Source organism: Triticum urartu, chromosome 3 (assembly GCF_003073215.2).
Source record: "Triticum urartu cultivar G1812 chromosome 3, Tu2.1, whole genome shotgun sequence".
In the NCBI taxonomy this organism is placed as follows: domain Eukaryota; kingdom Viridiplantae; phylum Streptophyta; class Magnoliopsida; order Poales; family Poaceae; genus Triticum; species Triticum urartu.
Window position 1 is genome coordinate 24,462,743 of NC_053024.1, and position 15,200 is coordinate 24,477,942.

Below are 15,200 nucleotides of genomic sequence, written 5' to 3' on the forward strand. Positions count from 1 at the left end.
AACTCATGCCAGATTGACATCATTGCCATGATGCCGGACTGCAACGCGCACGGCCCCATCCGAAACTGGGTCGCGCCGCCAGAGGAGCAGGTGCATGAGTTTTTTGACACCCTGGTGGAGAAGTACATCCGCGAGGAACCACGGCTCGTCCATGACACCACCAAGGCGGAGCTAGACTACATCGCCGCCAGGGCAGCGGATGCGGAGCTCGCCAGGGAGGCCAGCAGCGCCGGCGGCGTGGAGGATAAAGCCGCGGCGGCCGCATAGGTGAAGGAGCACGCCCAGTGGGCGGAGCTTGCTGGGGAGGCCAGCAGCGCCGGCACCGGGGCTCCTCTTAGTAAAGACGACGACGACGAGCCGTCCGAGGAGGAGACTCAGGTTACCGAGCCCCCAGCCACGGGGAAAAGGTGAGTCCTTCAACGGGCCACCTCAGGTGAGCCGGTTTGGCTCGGCAGGTCCATGCCACCCTGGCAAACCCAGGAGACGTCTGCGTGCCAAGCGAGGGCCGCGGCGGCGAAGAAGTTGGTGAAGGCCGCGGTGGCAAAGAAGAAAGCATCTTCTTCTTTTTAGTCCAAGCGTCCCCCAACTCTGCCTGCTTCCCCTCCTCCCGTAGGCGATGAGATGGAGGTCTTCTTTGACCTCGGGTCTCTCAGCCCGAGGAGGAACAGGAAGGCAGCAGAAGAGGAGGTGGAGGACGAGTAAGCGCCATTCCTTTCGTCATCTTCGGCTCCACTAATTGCGCTTCTTATCTCGATTTTTTTTCGTCTTGGCAGGGATATGGAGACACTGGGCCAGAGGGTGAAGAGGGCCAGGTCCTCGGCAGGCGGCCAGCCCCCGGCGGACACCTCTAAGGCACCACTGGTGGTGGTGAGCAGTCCGGACAGCAGCCCCCGGCGTAAGTTTGCCACTCACTCCCCGTCGACGTGTGCCAAGGGCATGATCCTTGGCGCTGACCTTGCCGCGATCGTAGGAGGAGGAAAGCAGTAGGAGGATCCACTTAGGGCTACCCCGAACACGCCGCCTCCATCAACCACGCCGCCCCGAGGTGCGTCCTCGGCAAGGGCGCCAAGCTCCGAGCCCATGCACATGGAGGAGGAGGCAGGCTTGGGCACCGGCGGCCTTACCTTGGTGCCTGATGCTGGCGGAGAGTGGACCTCTGCTTCCCAGCCCGGCACGGGTAAGCCACTCGCCTTCCATCTCTTCTCTACTGTTCTTCTTGAATCCCGGTGTTGGCTTTACCCCCCTTCCAATACCCAGATCCTCTCCCTGCGGACCAGGAGGACCTGGACACCGTCATCGAGGATGTCGCCAAGAATGCCGCGGCGGAGGCCGAGAAGATTGTCGCCGAAGAGGCCACCAAGGGTGCTACCGAGGACGCCGCCAAGGGGCCTGCCGGGAAGCCCGGCAATGCTACTGTCGAGGAGGCTAGCAAGGGACCTGTCGGGGAGGCCGGCGAGCCCGTTGCCGAGGAGGAGGCGGGCTGATGACCAGCCTTCCTCCTCAACTGGCTCTGGCTCCAGCAGGTACCTGAGGGTGAGCGACGACCTCTTCGTCCACCTCCCAGGGTCGTCGAGCTCTAGGGCGCCCATCGAGGGAGAGGTGTTCGACGCAGAGGTGCTTGCCGCCGCTGGGCTCGAGGTTGTTGACGAGCCGAGCGCCGGTGGCGATGGTTCTCAGGATGAGCGGCTTCTCCAGGCCATGGGTGCCAACTTCCGGAAGCCCCAGGCACTCCACCACGCCCGCCTGGACAAGGCCAAGTCCAGTGCGGCAACGGTGGACAAGGTGGAGGCGGACCTCAAGGTACGCGTCGCCGAGACATAGACTTGGTTCCACCAAGCATGTGAGCAGCTAAAGGTCGCGTAGGGCAAGGTGGCCAAGCGCGAGGTGGAGCTTACCATGAAGTAGGCTGACATTGAGAAGGCCCAGGAGACGGAGGAGAGCTTGGCCGCTGCAGTCGAGGCCGCTCGAGCCCAGCACCAGGCCGCGCTGAAGTCCCAGGAGAAGGACCTCGCCGCGCGTGAGGAGAAGCTTGCTGCAACGCTCCACGGCAAGGATGAGGAGGTCGATAAGCTCGTCGTAGAGCGGACCCAGGGGCTGGAGCAGAGGCACAGGGAGGTACTCAATGTCCAAGCCCATGTTCACGCTGACAAGATTAAGGAGCTGGAGGTGGAGTGGGATGGGTTGAAAAACTAGGTCCTGGCGCTGTCCAAGGAGAAGGACACGCTCAACAGCGCTATGACGGAGGCGCAGGGCACAGTCCTCAGCAGGGCTGGGGTGCTCTCCGAGGCCAACAACTCCATCAAAGACCTCAGGCTGAAGCTGGAGGGTCTCGAGGGGATGTTGTCGGAGGGCAAGGCCCGGGAGGAGACCTTGACCAAGAACCTGGAGACCGAGAAGCAGCTGCGGAAGGACAACGATGTTGCCCACAAGGAGCACGTGGAGGGCGAGAACCGCTGGCTCAATCGCCTCGCCACCGTTGCTGACAAGGCCACCACGCCGCTGGATGCCATGGGGATACCGGATGTGAGGTACGCCTCGGAGCCTAACTTAAGCGCCAACTTCAGCCTGACCCTATTCTTTGAGAGGGTTGTCGGTGCCTTGGAGCGGCTTCGTGCCAACCGAGCGGCCTCGCTGGCCAATGAGGCCGGAGGCTTTGCCAGGGTGCCATGACCAAGGTTCTCACCAAGATGGCGTACTGGAACCCCAACCTCGACTTCGACGCCGCGTTGGACAGCTTGCCAGTGGGCGTGGACCTCGCGGCGCTCAAGGAACGTATCAAGCCCATCATCAGCCGCATCGGTGAAATCGAGAGGGCGGAGGGCCAACGCCAAGATTAGGCACCCCGTCTCTCACTATCACTGCAGGTTCATGACCAAGACAGTTTTTATCTTTAGTTAGAAGCATAGCAACAATTGATGTAATATAACTCTGCAGCACTTTTGGTACAATGCATGTTATCTTCCTGTTCGATCTTCCCTTTGTATGTTTACCCTACGTTAACGGGTAGGCTTGCCGGCGTGTAAACCCAGGGCAGCACCTTGAGGACGGATCCCCAATGGCCTATCGGGTGTGCTTGCTGCCAAGCTACCCACCTTACCTTTCTCGACGTGGCCACTTGAACTGTCGAGCTTGACTCGAGTCAGAATCGAGAGCGTTGTCAATTGCGGAAGGCTACCCTGCCACTCTCGACGCGGCCGCTTGAGCTGTTGAGCGGACTCGAAACAGAACAAGGGTGTTGCCAATTGTGGAAGGGCCCCTTTTGCGTGCGGGCTTTCATACATAGGGAAGGACCTCTTAGGACAATAACCTCATATATAAAAAAAGGAAATTGCTTAAGGTTTCGTAGGACTTAGCTTTCTTGTCGCTGCACCGGCGTCCTCCGTGCTTGCAGGCGGTGTCGTTCCCTTGGCTATCTTCTTCTCCGGAAGCCGTGGCCACGAGGAACTGGTAAGCTGGCTGCTAGACCAGATTCTCACAACGGCACCCCCTACCTGGCGCGCCAAAGATGTCGGTGGGAACTACGCCTATGGGATCACTTGGATCCCTTCTACGGTCAACGGGCGCGGGGTCGTGAGAAGGGCAGGTTTAGCGAGCAAGCACACGGATCGTTTACCCAGGTTCGGGCCGCGAGGATGCGTAAAATCCTAGTCCGGCTTTGGTGGATGTATTGAGTGTTGTTGAGCTTTCTGAACTAGCTACGGTGGCTGTTCCGTTCCAAAAAGCCGAATCCTTCTCCTGGTTGCCTCGGGCCTCATTTTATAGGAAAAAGGGGCTGCCGCAGTGGCCCACAGGAGGTGGAAAGGTCTATAGTGCGCGAGCTTATCGCACGACATTACAGGACAAAGAGCATTAAATGTGCTACGTAGGTGTCCATCAGCTTTATCGGGGACGGGAATGAGGCATGTCCCGTCCGTCGCCGCTTCGCCTTGCTTCGACACGCGCCCAGGCTGGCGATGCATGCAACGCCATGTAGGTAGGCAGGTAGCTGAGGTGGCGCGGTGGTAGGGCCTTTAAGAAGATCTGCATGCCGCCACATAGGCGCTTGCTGAGTTAGCCTAGAAGCTGCACGTTGCCACGCAAGTGCCTGCCCAGCTGGTTGGGCTGGCAGCTGCATGCGAACGGCGGCAAAGTCTTGGCTGGTGCGGGCTTGGCAGTGTCCCTGCTGACGCCCTCAACAAGGGTCTTGCCGGGGGCTCGGCAAGGGTCTTGCCATGGCGTTGCTGTCATCCTGGCAAGGGTCTTGCCGGGGGTCTTATGGATTTCCTCGGCTAGGATCCTGTCGAGGGTTGTTGTCTTCTAGTCCTCATCTGAACTCATATATTTATGAGTTTGGCGAAGATTTGCATGCCACCATAGAGGCGCCTCCCGAGCCCTGGTTCCAACACAGCTGGTTGGGTTGGAGCTGGTGGGCTCAAGGGTGGTTCACTCCGCTAGCATCGGGCAAGTTTCCCCGGCAAGGCTCTTGCCTGGGTGGCAGGGGGCCGCCTCAGTAAGGATCTTGCTGAGGGAGTCCACCTCGCCCTCTTGCCCTCCTGTGCTTTCGGTCTTGGCGTCGCCTTGGTCATTTCGTGCTTCGGCTTCTCTCCGGCTTCCCTCCTTTGCCCTGCTAAGTGTGGCCGCGGTGCGTGGCTCTGACTGGCAAAAGGAGAGCCCCAACTTTTGTACACCGACAGTCTTTCTTCTCTGAAGGAGAAGCTGATCAACTCACCACCAGTAAGACGCATGTGCGCAAGGAAATGGGCCCATCCATCTCCTCCAATCTGCGACATATTGTGTCCTTTCTCGACCTCCATAGTGTAGGCCCCCAAGGAGCCTCAAATGTCATAGTGTCTCCTGTCAGCTTGCTGAATTTCAACCTCACATTGCATGGGACGATCTGTGTAAAAAAGAAAAATGGCACAATGTAGTAATGCCAACACTAAAAATAAAATAGTTGTTACATTCCATCGAATTTCTAACCGCCGCATGACGAAAACTCGGCAGGAAGTAGATGTCGAACAGCTTGGCAGTTGCAAGGCTGTTGGCGCACCTTGACTTGCACAGTCGACATGGTGGTGGTGGTGGTGGCGGCACCATTTTCCTAAAGCAATATGAGCAAAGGATTAACGATCCACTTCACATGAAAGAAAAACAGTAGTATGTGATATTTTTTGTTCTTCCGCGAGAAGCAATTTGATGGACAATTATAATGCTAAGATCTAGTAACATATTAGATGACAAGGTACCACTTACCAAAGCATTTCGGTGGCACCTATTGCCTAAAAAACTTTTCACAAATATCTACCAAATAAGGGTACCACCTACCTATTGGGGAACGTAGCAGAAATTTAAAATTTTCTAAGCATCACCAAGATCAACCTATGGAGTCATCTAGCAACAAGAGAGAGGGAGTGCATCTTCATACCCTTGAAGATCGCTGAGCGGAAGCGTTCAAGAGAACGGGGTTGATGGAGTCGTACTCATCGTGATCCAAATCACCGATGATCCTAGCGCCGTACGGACGGCACCTCCGCGTTCAATAAACGTATGGAGCGGAGACGCCTCCTCCTTATTGATCCAGCAAGGGGGGGAGAAGTTGATGGAGATCCAGCAACACGACGGCGTGGTGGTGGAAGTAGCGGGATACCGGCAGGGCTTCACCAAGCACAAGCAGGGAGGAAGAGGTGTCACAGGAGGGAGGGAGGCGCCAGGGCTTCAGGTTTGGCTGCCCTCCCTCCCCTCCACTATATATAGGGGCCTGGGGGGGGGGGCTCCGGCCCCTTGTAGATCCCATCTAGGGAGGGGGGCGGCAGCCCTAGGGGTGGCTTGGCATCCAAGCCAAGTGGAGGCGCCCCCACCCCTTAGGGTTTCCAACCCTAGGCGCATGGGAGGCCCAAGGGGGGGCGCACCAGCCCACCAGGGGATGGTTCCCATGCCCCTTCAGCCCATGGGGCCCTCCGGGATAGGTGGCCCCACCCCGTGGACCCCCGAGACCCTTCCGGTGGTCCCGGTACAATACCGATGACTCCCGAAACTCTCCCGATGGCCGAAACTAGACTTCCTATATATAAATCTTTACCTCCGGACCATTCCGGAACTCCTCGTGACGTCTGAGATCTCATCTGGGACTCCGAACAACTTTCGGTTAACCGCATACTAATATCTCTACAACTCTAGCGTCACCGAACCTTAAGTGTGTAGACTCTACGGGTTCCGGAGACATGTAGACATGACCGAGACAACTCTCCGGTCAATAACCAACACCGGGATCTGGATACCCATGTTCGCTCCCACATGCTCCATGATGATCTCATCGGATGAACCACGATGTCGAGGATTCAATCAATCCCGTATTCAATTCCCTTTGTCTATCGGTACGATACTTGCCCGAGATTCGATCGTTCGTATCCCGATACCTCGTTCAATCTCGTTACCGGCAAGTCTCTTTACTCGTTCCATAACACATCATCCCGTGATCAACTCCTTGGTCACATTCTGCACATTACGATGATGTCCTACCGAGTAGGCCCAGAGATACCACTCCGTTTACACGGAGTGACAAATCCCCGTCTCGATTCGTGCCAACCCAACAGACACTTTCGTAAATACCCGCAGTGCATGTTTATAGCCACCCAGTTACGTTGTGACGTTTGGTACACCCAAAGCATTCCTACGGTATCCGGGAGTTGCACAATCTCATGGTCTAAGGAAATGATACCTGACATTAGAAAAGCTTTAGCATACGAACTACACGATCTTGTGCTAGGCTTAGGATTGGGTCTTGTCCATCACATCATTCTCCTATTGATGTGATCCCGTTATCAACGACATCCAATGTCCATGGTTAGGAAACCGTAACCATCTATTGATCAACGAGCTAGTCAACTAGAGGCTTACTAGGGACATGGTGTTGTCTATGTATCCACACATGTATCTGAGTTTCCTATCAATACAATTCTAGCATGGATAATAAGCGATTATCATGAACAAGGAAATATAATAAAAAACTAATTTATTATTGCCTCTGGGGCATATTTCCAACAGTCTCCCACTTGCACTAGAGTCAATAATCCAGTTCACATCGCTATGTGATTGTAATGAATCCAACACCCATGGGGTATGTTCATATCTTGCTTGTGAGAGAGGTTTATCAGTCAATGGGTCATAACCTTTCAGATCCATGTGAGCTTTACAAATCTATATGTCATCTTGTATATCAGCTACCACGCGCTACTTGGAGCTATTCCAAATAACTGCTCTACTATACGAATCCGGTTTACTCCTCAGTCATCCGGATTAGTGTCAAAGTGTGCATCGACGTAACCCTTTACGATGAAATCTTTTACCACCTCCATAATCGAGAAAATTCCTTAGTCCACTAGTTACTAAGGATAAGTTCGACCGTTGTCATGTGATCCATTCCTGGATCACTCTTGTACCCCTTGACTGACTCATGGCAAGGCACACTTCAGGTGCAGTACACAGCGTAGCATACTATAGAGCCTACATCTAAAGCATAGGGGACGACCTTCGTCCTTTCTCTCTCTTCTGCCGTGGTCAGGTCTTCAGTCTAACTCAATACTCACACCTTGTAATACAACCAAGAACTCCTTCTTTGCTGATCTATTTTGAACTCCTTCAAAATCTTGTCACGGTATGTATTCATTTGAAGGTACTATGAAGCGTTTTTGATCTATCCTTATAGATCTTGATGCTGAATGTTCAAGTAGCTTAATAGATGTTTTCCATCGAAAAACAGTTTTCAAATAACCCTGCATGCTTTCTAGAAATTCTACATCATTTTTTATCAACAATATGCTAAAAACATATACTCATCAAAAATTCTATAGTGCTCCCACTCACTTCTTTGGAAATACAAGTTTCTCATAAACTTTGTATAAACCCAAAATCCTTGATCATCTCATCAAAGCATATATTCCAATTCCGAGATGCTTACTCCAGTCCTTAGAAGGATTGCTGGAGCTTTGCATACTTGTTAGCATCTTTCAGGATTGACAAAACCTTCTAGTTGCATCACATACAACCTTTCCTCAAGAAAAAACGTCGAGGAAACAATGTTTTGACATCCAATCTGCAAGATTTCATAAATAATGCAGTAACTGCTAACATAATTCCAACAGACTCGTAGCATCGCTACGAGTGAGAAAGTCTCATCGTAGTCAACTCCTTGAACTTGTCGGAAAACATCTTAACGACAAGTCAAGCTTTCTTAATGGTGACACTTACCATCATTGTTCGTCTTCCTTTTAAAATCCATCTGCACCCAACAGCCTTACGACCATCAAGTAGTTCCACCAAAGTCTATACTTTGTTTTTATACATGGTTCCTCTCTCGGATTTTATGGCCTCGAGCCATTCGTCGGAATCCGGTCCCACCATCGCTTCTCCATAGCTCATAGTTTCATTGTTGTCTAGCAACATGACTTCCATGACAGGATTACGTAGCACTCTGAAGTAGTACACATCCTTGTCGACCTATGAGGTTTGGTAGTGACTCGATCCATGATTACTATCATAAGCTTCCACTTCAATTGGTGTAGATGCCACAGGAACAAGTTCCTGTGCCCTGCTACACACTAGTTGAAGTGACGGTTCAATAACCTCATCAAGTCTCCACCATCCTCCCACTCAATTCTTTCAAGAGAAACTTTTCCTCGAGAAAGGACCCGTTTCTAGAAACAATCACTTTTGCTTCCGGATCTGAAATAGGAGGTATACCCAACTATTTTTGGGTATTCTATGAAGATGCATTTATCCGCTTTGGGTTCGAGCTTATCAGCCTGAAACTTTTTCACATAAGCATTGCAGCCCCAAACTTTTAAGAAACCAAATCTTAGGTTTTTCTAAACCATAGTTCATACGGTGTCATCTCAACTGAATTGTGTGGTGCCCTATTTAAAGTGAATGCGGTTGTCTCTAATGCCTAAACGATAAACGATAGTGGTAATTCGATAAGAGACATCATGGTATGCACCATATCCAATAGGGTGCAGTTGTGATGTTCGGACACACCATCACTTTATGGTGATCCAGGCGGTATTAGTCGTGAAACAATTTCCATAATGTCTTGATTGTGTGCCAAACTCGTAACTCAGATATTCATCTCTATGATCATATCATAGACATTTTACCCTCTTGTCACGACGATCTTCAACTTTACTCTGAAATCACTTGAACCTTTCAATAATAAAGACTTGTGTTTCATCAAGTAAATATACTCAGCATCTACTCAAATCATCTGTGAAGTAAGAACATAACGATATCCACTGCGTGCCTTAGCACTCATTGGACTGCACACATCAAAATGTATTACTTCCAACAAGTTGCTTTCTTGTTCCATCTTACTAAAAATGAGGCCTTTCAGTCATCTTGCCCATGTGGTATGATTTGCATGTCTCAAGTGATTCAAAATCAAGTGAGTCCAAAGATCCATCAACATGGAGCTTCTTCATGCGTTTTATACCATTATGACTCAAATTGTAGTGCCACAAGTATGTGGTACTATCATTACTATCTTACATCTTTTGGCATGAACATGTGTATCACTACGATCGAGATTCAATGAACCATTCATTTTAGGTGCAAGACCATTGAAGGTATTATTCAAATAAACAGAGTAACCATTATTCTCCTTAAATGAACAACCGTGTGGCGATAAACATAATCCAATCATGTCTATGCTCAACGCAAACACCAAATAACAATTATTTCGGTTTAACACCAATCCTGATGGTAGAGGGAGCATGCGATGTTTGATCACATCAACCTTGGAAAAACTTCCAACACATATCGTCATCTCACCTTTAGCTAGTTTCCGCAGCCTTTTATTTCGAGTTACTAATGCTTAGCAACCGAACTGGCATTTATTACCCTGGTGCTACTAGGAGTACTAGTAAACTACACAATAATATGACGTATATCCAAAATACTTCTGTCGACCTTGCCAGCCCTCTCATCTACCAAGTATCTAGGGTAGTTCTGCTTCAGTGATCGTTCCCCTCATTATAGAAGCACCCAGTCTCGGGTTTGGTTCAACCTTGGGTTTCTTCACTAGCGCAGCAACTGATTTGCCGTCTCATGAAGTATATCCCTTCTTTCCCTTTCCCTTCTTGAAACTAGTGGTTTAACCATCAACAATTGATGCTCCTACTTGATTTCTACTTTCGCAGTGTGAAACATCGCAAATTGCTCAAGGATCATCATGTCTATCCCTGATATGTTATAGTTCATCACTAAGCTCTAATAGCTTGGTGGCAGTGACTATGGAGAACTATCACTATCTCATCTGGAAGATTAACTCCCACTCGATTCAAGCGATTGTAGTACTCAGGCAATCTGAGCACATGCTCAACGATTGAGCTTTTCTCCCTTAGTTTGCAGGCTTAAGAAACTTGTCAGAGGTCTCATACCTCTTGACGTGGGCACTAGTGTGAAATTCCAATTTCAGTCTTTGGAACATCTCATATGTTCTGCGACGTTTTAAAAACACATCTTTGGTGCCACAATTCTAAACCATTTAGCATTATGTACTGAACTATCACGTAGTCATCAAAACGTGTATGTCAGATGTTTCCCAACATCTACAAACGACGCTCGAGGTTCAACACACTGAGCGGTGCATTAAGGACATAGCCCTTCTGTGCAGCAATGACGACAATCCTCAGTTCACGGACTCAGTCCGCATAATTGCTACTGTCAACTCTCAACTAAATTTTCTCTAGGAACATATCTAAAACAGTAGAACTAAAGCATAAGCTACGACATAATTTGCAAAGTCCTTTTGACTATGTTCATGATAATTAAGTTCATCTAATCAAATTATTCAATGAACTCCCACTTAGATAGAAATCCCTCTAGTCATCTAAGTGATACATGATCCGAGTCAACTAGGCCGTGTCCGATCATCACGTGAGACGGACTAGTCATCATCGGTGAACATCTTCACGTTGATCGTATCCACTATATGACTCATGTTCGACCTTGCGGTCTTCCGTGTTCCGAGGCCATGTCTGTACATGCTAGGCTCGTCAAGTTAACCTAAGTGTATTGCGTGTGTAAATCTGGCTCACACCCGTTGTATGCGAACGTTAGAAACTATCACACCCGATCATCACATGGTGCTTCGGAACAACGGACCTTAGCAACGGTGCATAGTTAGAGGGAACACAATTCTTGAAATTATGGTAAGGGATCATCTTATTTATGCTACCGTTGTTCTAAGAAAATAAGATGTAAAACATGATAAACATCACATGCAATCAAAAAGTGACATGATATGGCCAATATAATTTTGCTCCTTTTGATCTCCATCTTCGGGGCACCATGATCATCGTCGTCACAGGCATGACACCATGATCTCCATCATCGCGTCTTCATGAAGTTGTCTTGTCAACTATTACTTCTACTACTATGGCTAACGGTTAGCGATAAAGTAAAGTAATTACATGACGTATAAGTTGACACGCAGGTCATAAATAAATTAAGACAACTCCTATGGCTCTTGCCGGTTGTCATACTTATCGACATGCAAGTCGTCATTCCTATTACAAGAACATGATCAATCTCATACATCACATATATCATTGATCACATCCTTTTTGCCATATCACATCACACGACATATGCTGCAAAAACAAGTTAGACGTCCTCTAATTGTTGTTGCAAGTTTTTTACATGGCTGCTATAGGTTTCTAGCAAGAATGTTTCTTACCTACGCCAAAACCACAAAGTGATATGCCAATTTCTATTTACCCTTCATAAGGACCGTTTTCATCGAATCCGATCCGACTAAAGTGGGAGAGACAAACACCCGCTAGCCACCTTATGCAACTAGTGCATGTCAGTCGGTGGAACCAGTCTCACGTAAGCGTATGTGTAAGGTCGGTCTGGGCCGCTTCATCCCACGATGCCGCCGAATCAAGATAAGACTAGTAACGGCAAGTAAATTGACAAAATCAACGCCCACAACAACTTGTGTTCTACTCGTGCATACAAACTACGCATAGACCTAGCTCTGATACCACTGTTGGGGAATGTAGCAGAAATTTAAAATTTTCTACGCATCACCAAGATCAATCTATGGATTCATCTAGCAACGAGAGAGAGGGAGTGCATCTTCATACCCTTGAAGATCGCTAAGCGGAAGCGTTCAAGAGAACGGGGTTGATGGAGCCGTACTCGTCGTGATCCAAATCACCAATGATCCTAGCGCCGAACGGACGACACCTCCGCGTTCAACACACGTACGGAGCGGAGATGTATCCTCCTTCTTGATCCAGCAAGGGGGGAGGAGAAGTTGATGGAGATCCAACAACACGAGGCGTGGTGGTGGAAGTAGCGGGATCCCGGCAGGGCTTCGCCAAGCACAAGCGGGGAGGAAGAGGTGTCACAGGAGGGAGGGAGGCGCCAGGGCTTCAGGTGTGGCTGACCTCACTCCCCTCCACTATATATAGGGGCCTAGGGGGGGCGCCGGCCCCTTTTAGATCCCATCTAGGGAGGGGGGAGGTAGCCCTAGGGGTGGCTTGGCCTCCAAGCCAAGTGGAGGCGCCCCCACCCCTTAGGGTTTCCAACCCTAGGCGCATGGGAGGCCAAAGGGGGGCGCACCAGCCCACCAGGGGATGGTTCCCACGCCCCTTCAGCCCATGGGGCCCTCCGAGATAGGTGTCCCCACCCGGTGGATCCCCGGGACCCTTCCGGTGGTCCCGGTACAATACCGATGACTCCCGAAACTCTCCCGGTGGCCGAAACTGGACTTCCTATATATAAATCTTTACCTCCGGACCATTTCGGCACTCCTCGTGACGTCCGGGATCTCATCCGGGACTCCGAACAACTTTCAGTTAACCGCATACTAATATCTCTACAACTCTAGTGTCACCGAACCTTAAGTGTGTAGACCTTACGGGTTCGGGAGACATGTAGACATGACCGAGACAACTCTCCGGTCAATAACCAACAGTGGGATCTAGATACACATGTTGGCTCCCACATGCTCCACGATGATCTCATTGGATGAACCACGATGTCGAGGATTCAATCAATCCCGTATTCAATTCTCTTTGTCAATCGGTACGATACTTGCCTGAGATTTGATCGTCGCTATCCCGATACCTCATTCAATCTCGTTACCGACAAGCACTACAAAAAATACACTTCCGTGATGATACGTGTTTGTCACAGTAGGTCGCTTTTCTTGTCATGCATGTACATCCATGACAAATTTATGACAGAATCAAGATAGTCATACCTGTGCTGTTGTAGAAGTGTTCCATGACATTACCAAAAGTATCATCATGGAAGTGTCCACTTCCATGACGATAAATCGCGCGTCATAGAAGTGCTTTCGTCAAGGGTGACTGACACGTGGCATCCACCGTAACGGAACGCCATTAAGCTATCGGGTCGGGTTTTGGATCCGATAACCCATTAACAGCCCCGACCAATGGGATATTTCCACGTGTAAAATTCTTATTGGCCGGACGAAACATGTGTCAGCTCGTCAGTGGGTCAGATAGGCGCCTATGATACGTTGACACGTGGCACGGCCCAACAGAGGCCCATTCCTGTGAAAAGGCCGGCCCGTTTGACTTGGTCAAAAGCTGGTGGGCCGGCCCATGGAAAGCCCATTAATGGCCTGTTCGAATATAGCCCATTTACAGCCCGCTAACCGAAGGCCCGTTACGCCCTATCCGAATTAGGCCCAATACGTAGCGTCATCTGGGCCATCCAATATGATTCCAACCCTTTTTAACTTCTGGCCCATGTATGGCCCATGACGTCTTTCGGCCCATATGAGGCCCTATGTAACTCTTGGCCTACTAACGACCCTTGGTGAAACTGGCCCGTAATGAACAGTGTATCACTTTACACCCATTAACGACCCGTGGTGAAACTGGCCCGTAATGAACAGTGTATCACTTTATACCCATTAATGGCCCGTTATTCCATTGTCCGTTTCCAGCCCATGTTATCTTTCGGCCTTCTCTGAGCCCATTTATTATTGGGCTCATTTCCAGCATTCGTTTACTTACGGCCCGTTACTGTCATTTTCTGTTTGTGGGCCCGTTTGTGGTCCGTGAATACGTTGGGCCGATTTCATAGCGTCATCAAATACGGCCTATTAATGATGGCCCGTTATGGTCGGCCCATGAACGGACGATTCCAACTCTAGCCCGTTTACGGCCATAATGCGGTCTGTTTGGCCCATGTTTGGCCAATCGATTATACGGCCCGTATAAGGCCCGTTGATAATACGGCCCGCAGAAGGCCCATTGTTTCTACGGCCCGTAGAAGGCCCATTGTTTCTACGGCGCGTAGAAGGACCACTGTTTCTACGACCAGTAGGAGGCCCAGTGTCACTACAGTAAATATTAGCCCATGGTTATTGTGGCCTAGTTTTAAAAAATAGGTCCTCAGTCCTTCAGCTTCCTGTCGCAGCACATCTGATCGATGTCTTTCAACTTGAAGTTGAGACTCAAGAAGACGAACTGATTCAGGCAGCGAGTTCGAAGAGCTTGTGCCAACAGTAGTGGCCAGTAACTCGAACACTACATCAAGACAGGACTTTTGGGTTCCCTCACTATCATCAAGATAGTTTTTATCAGCTTTCTTGGAGACCAACAGGGATGTCTCACTATCTTGAACATTATCTGCATTACTTCCTTTACCATTGGATAACGCGGTGCTGTTCTCCAATATTTTGTCCGCATTCTAAAAGAGAAACAAGAAGACACATCACATGTTACCCATGTTGTATATGAAACTCATTTTGGTAAATGAGTTCAGTAGTAAAGTGGACAGGATAACAGCATGAACAAACATATATATATGTACCATGGTCACTTTATGGTCTATATCATTCTAGTTTTTGTTGCCAAATTAAGATAGAGACACAGTTCAAATATTATTTGTTCAAGACAAAGCAGAATAGACAGAATATAAGTGTGGGTAACTATCGCGCCATAACAACACTTGTAATGTGCATGACATGAGAACATAACTGTTTATTCAATTGAAACTGAAATCAACATAGAGCAGGTTACAACAGCAAACCACTTAAAGAAACAAGTTTAAAACATACCTGTTGCGCCATTGGAGTTTCAATTCCATCCTTCAAATTTGAAAATAGTTGGTATGAGTAAATACAGTCATGCAAGAGCAAAGGAGTATGAAACATAGCTACAGAACCTGACCTAAGAACA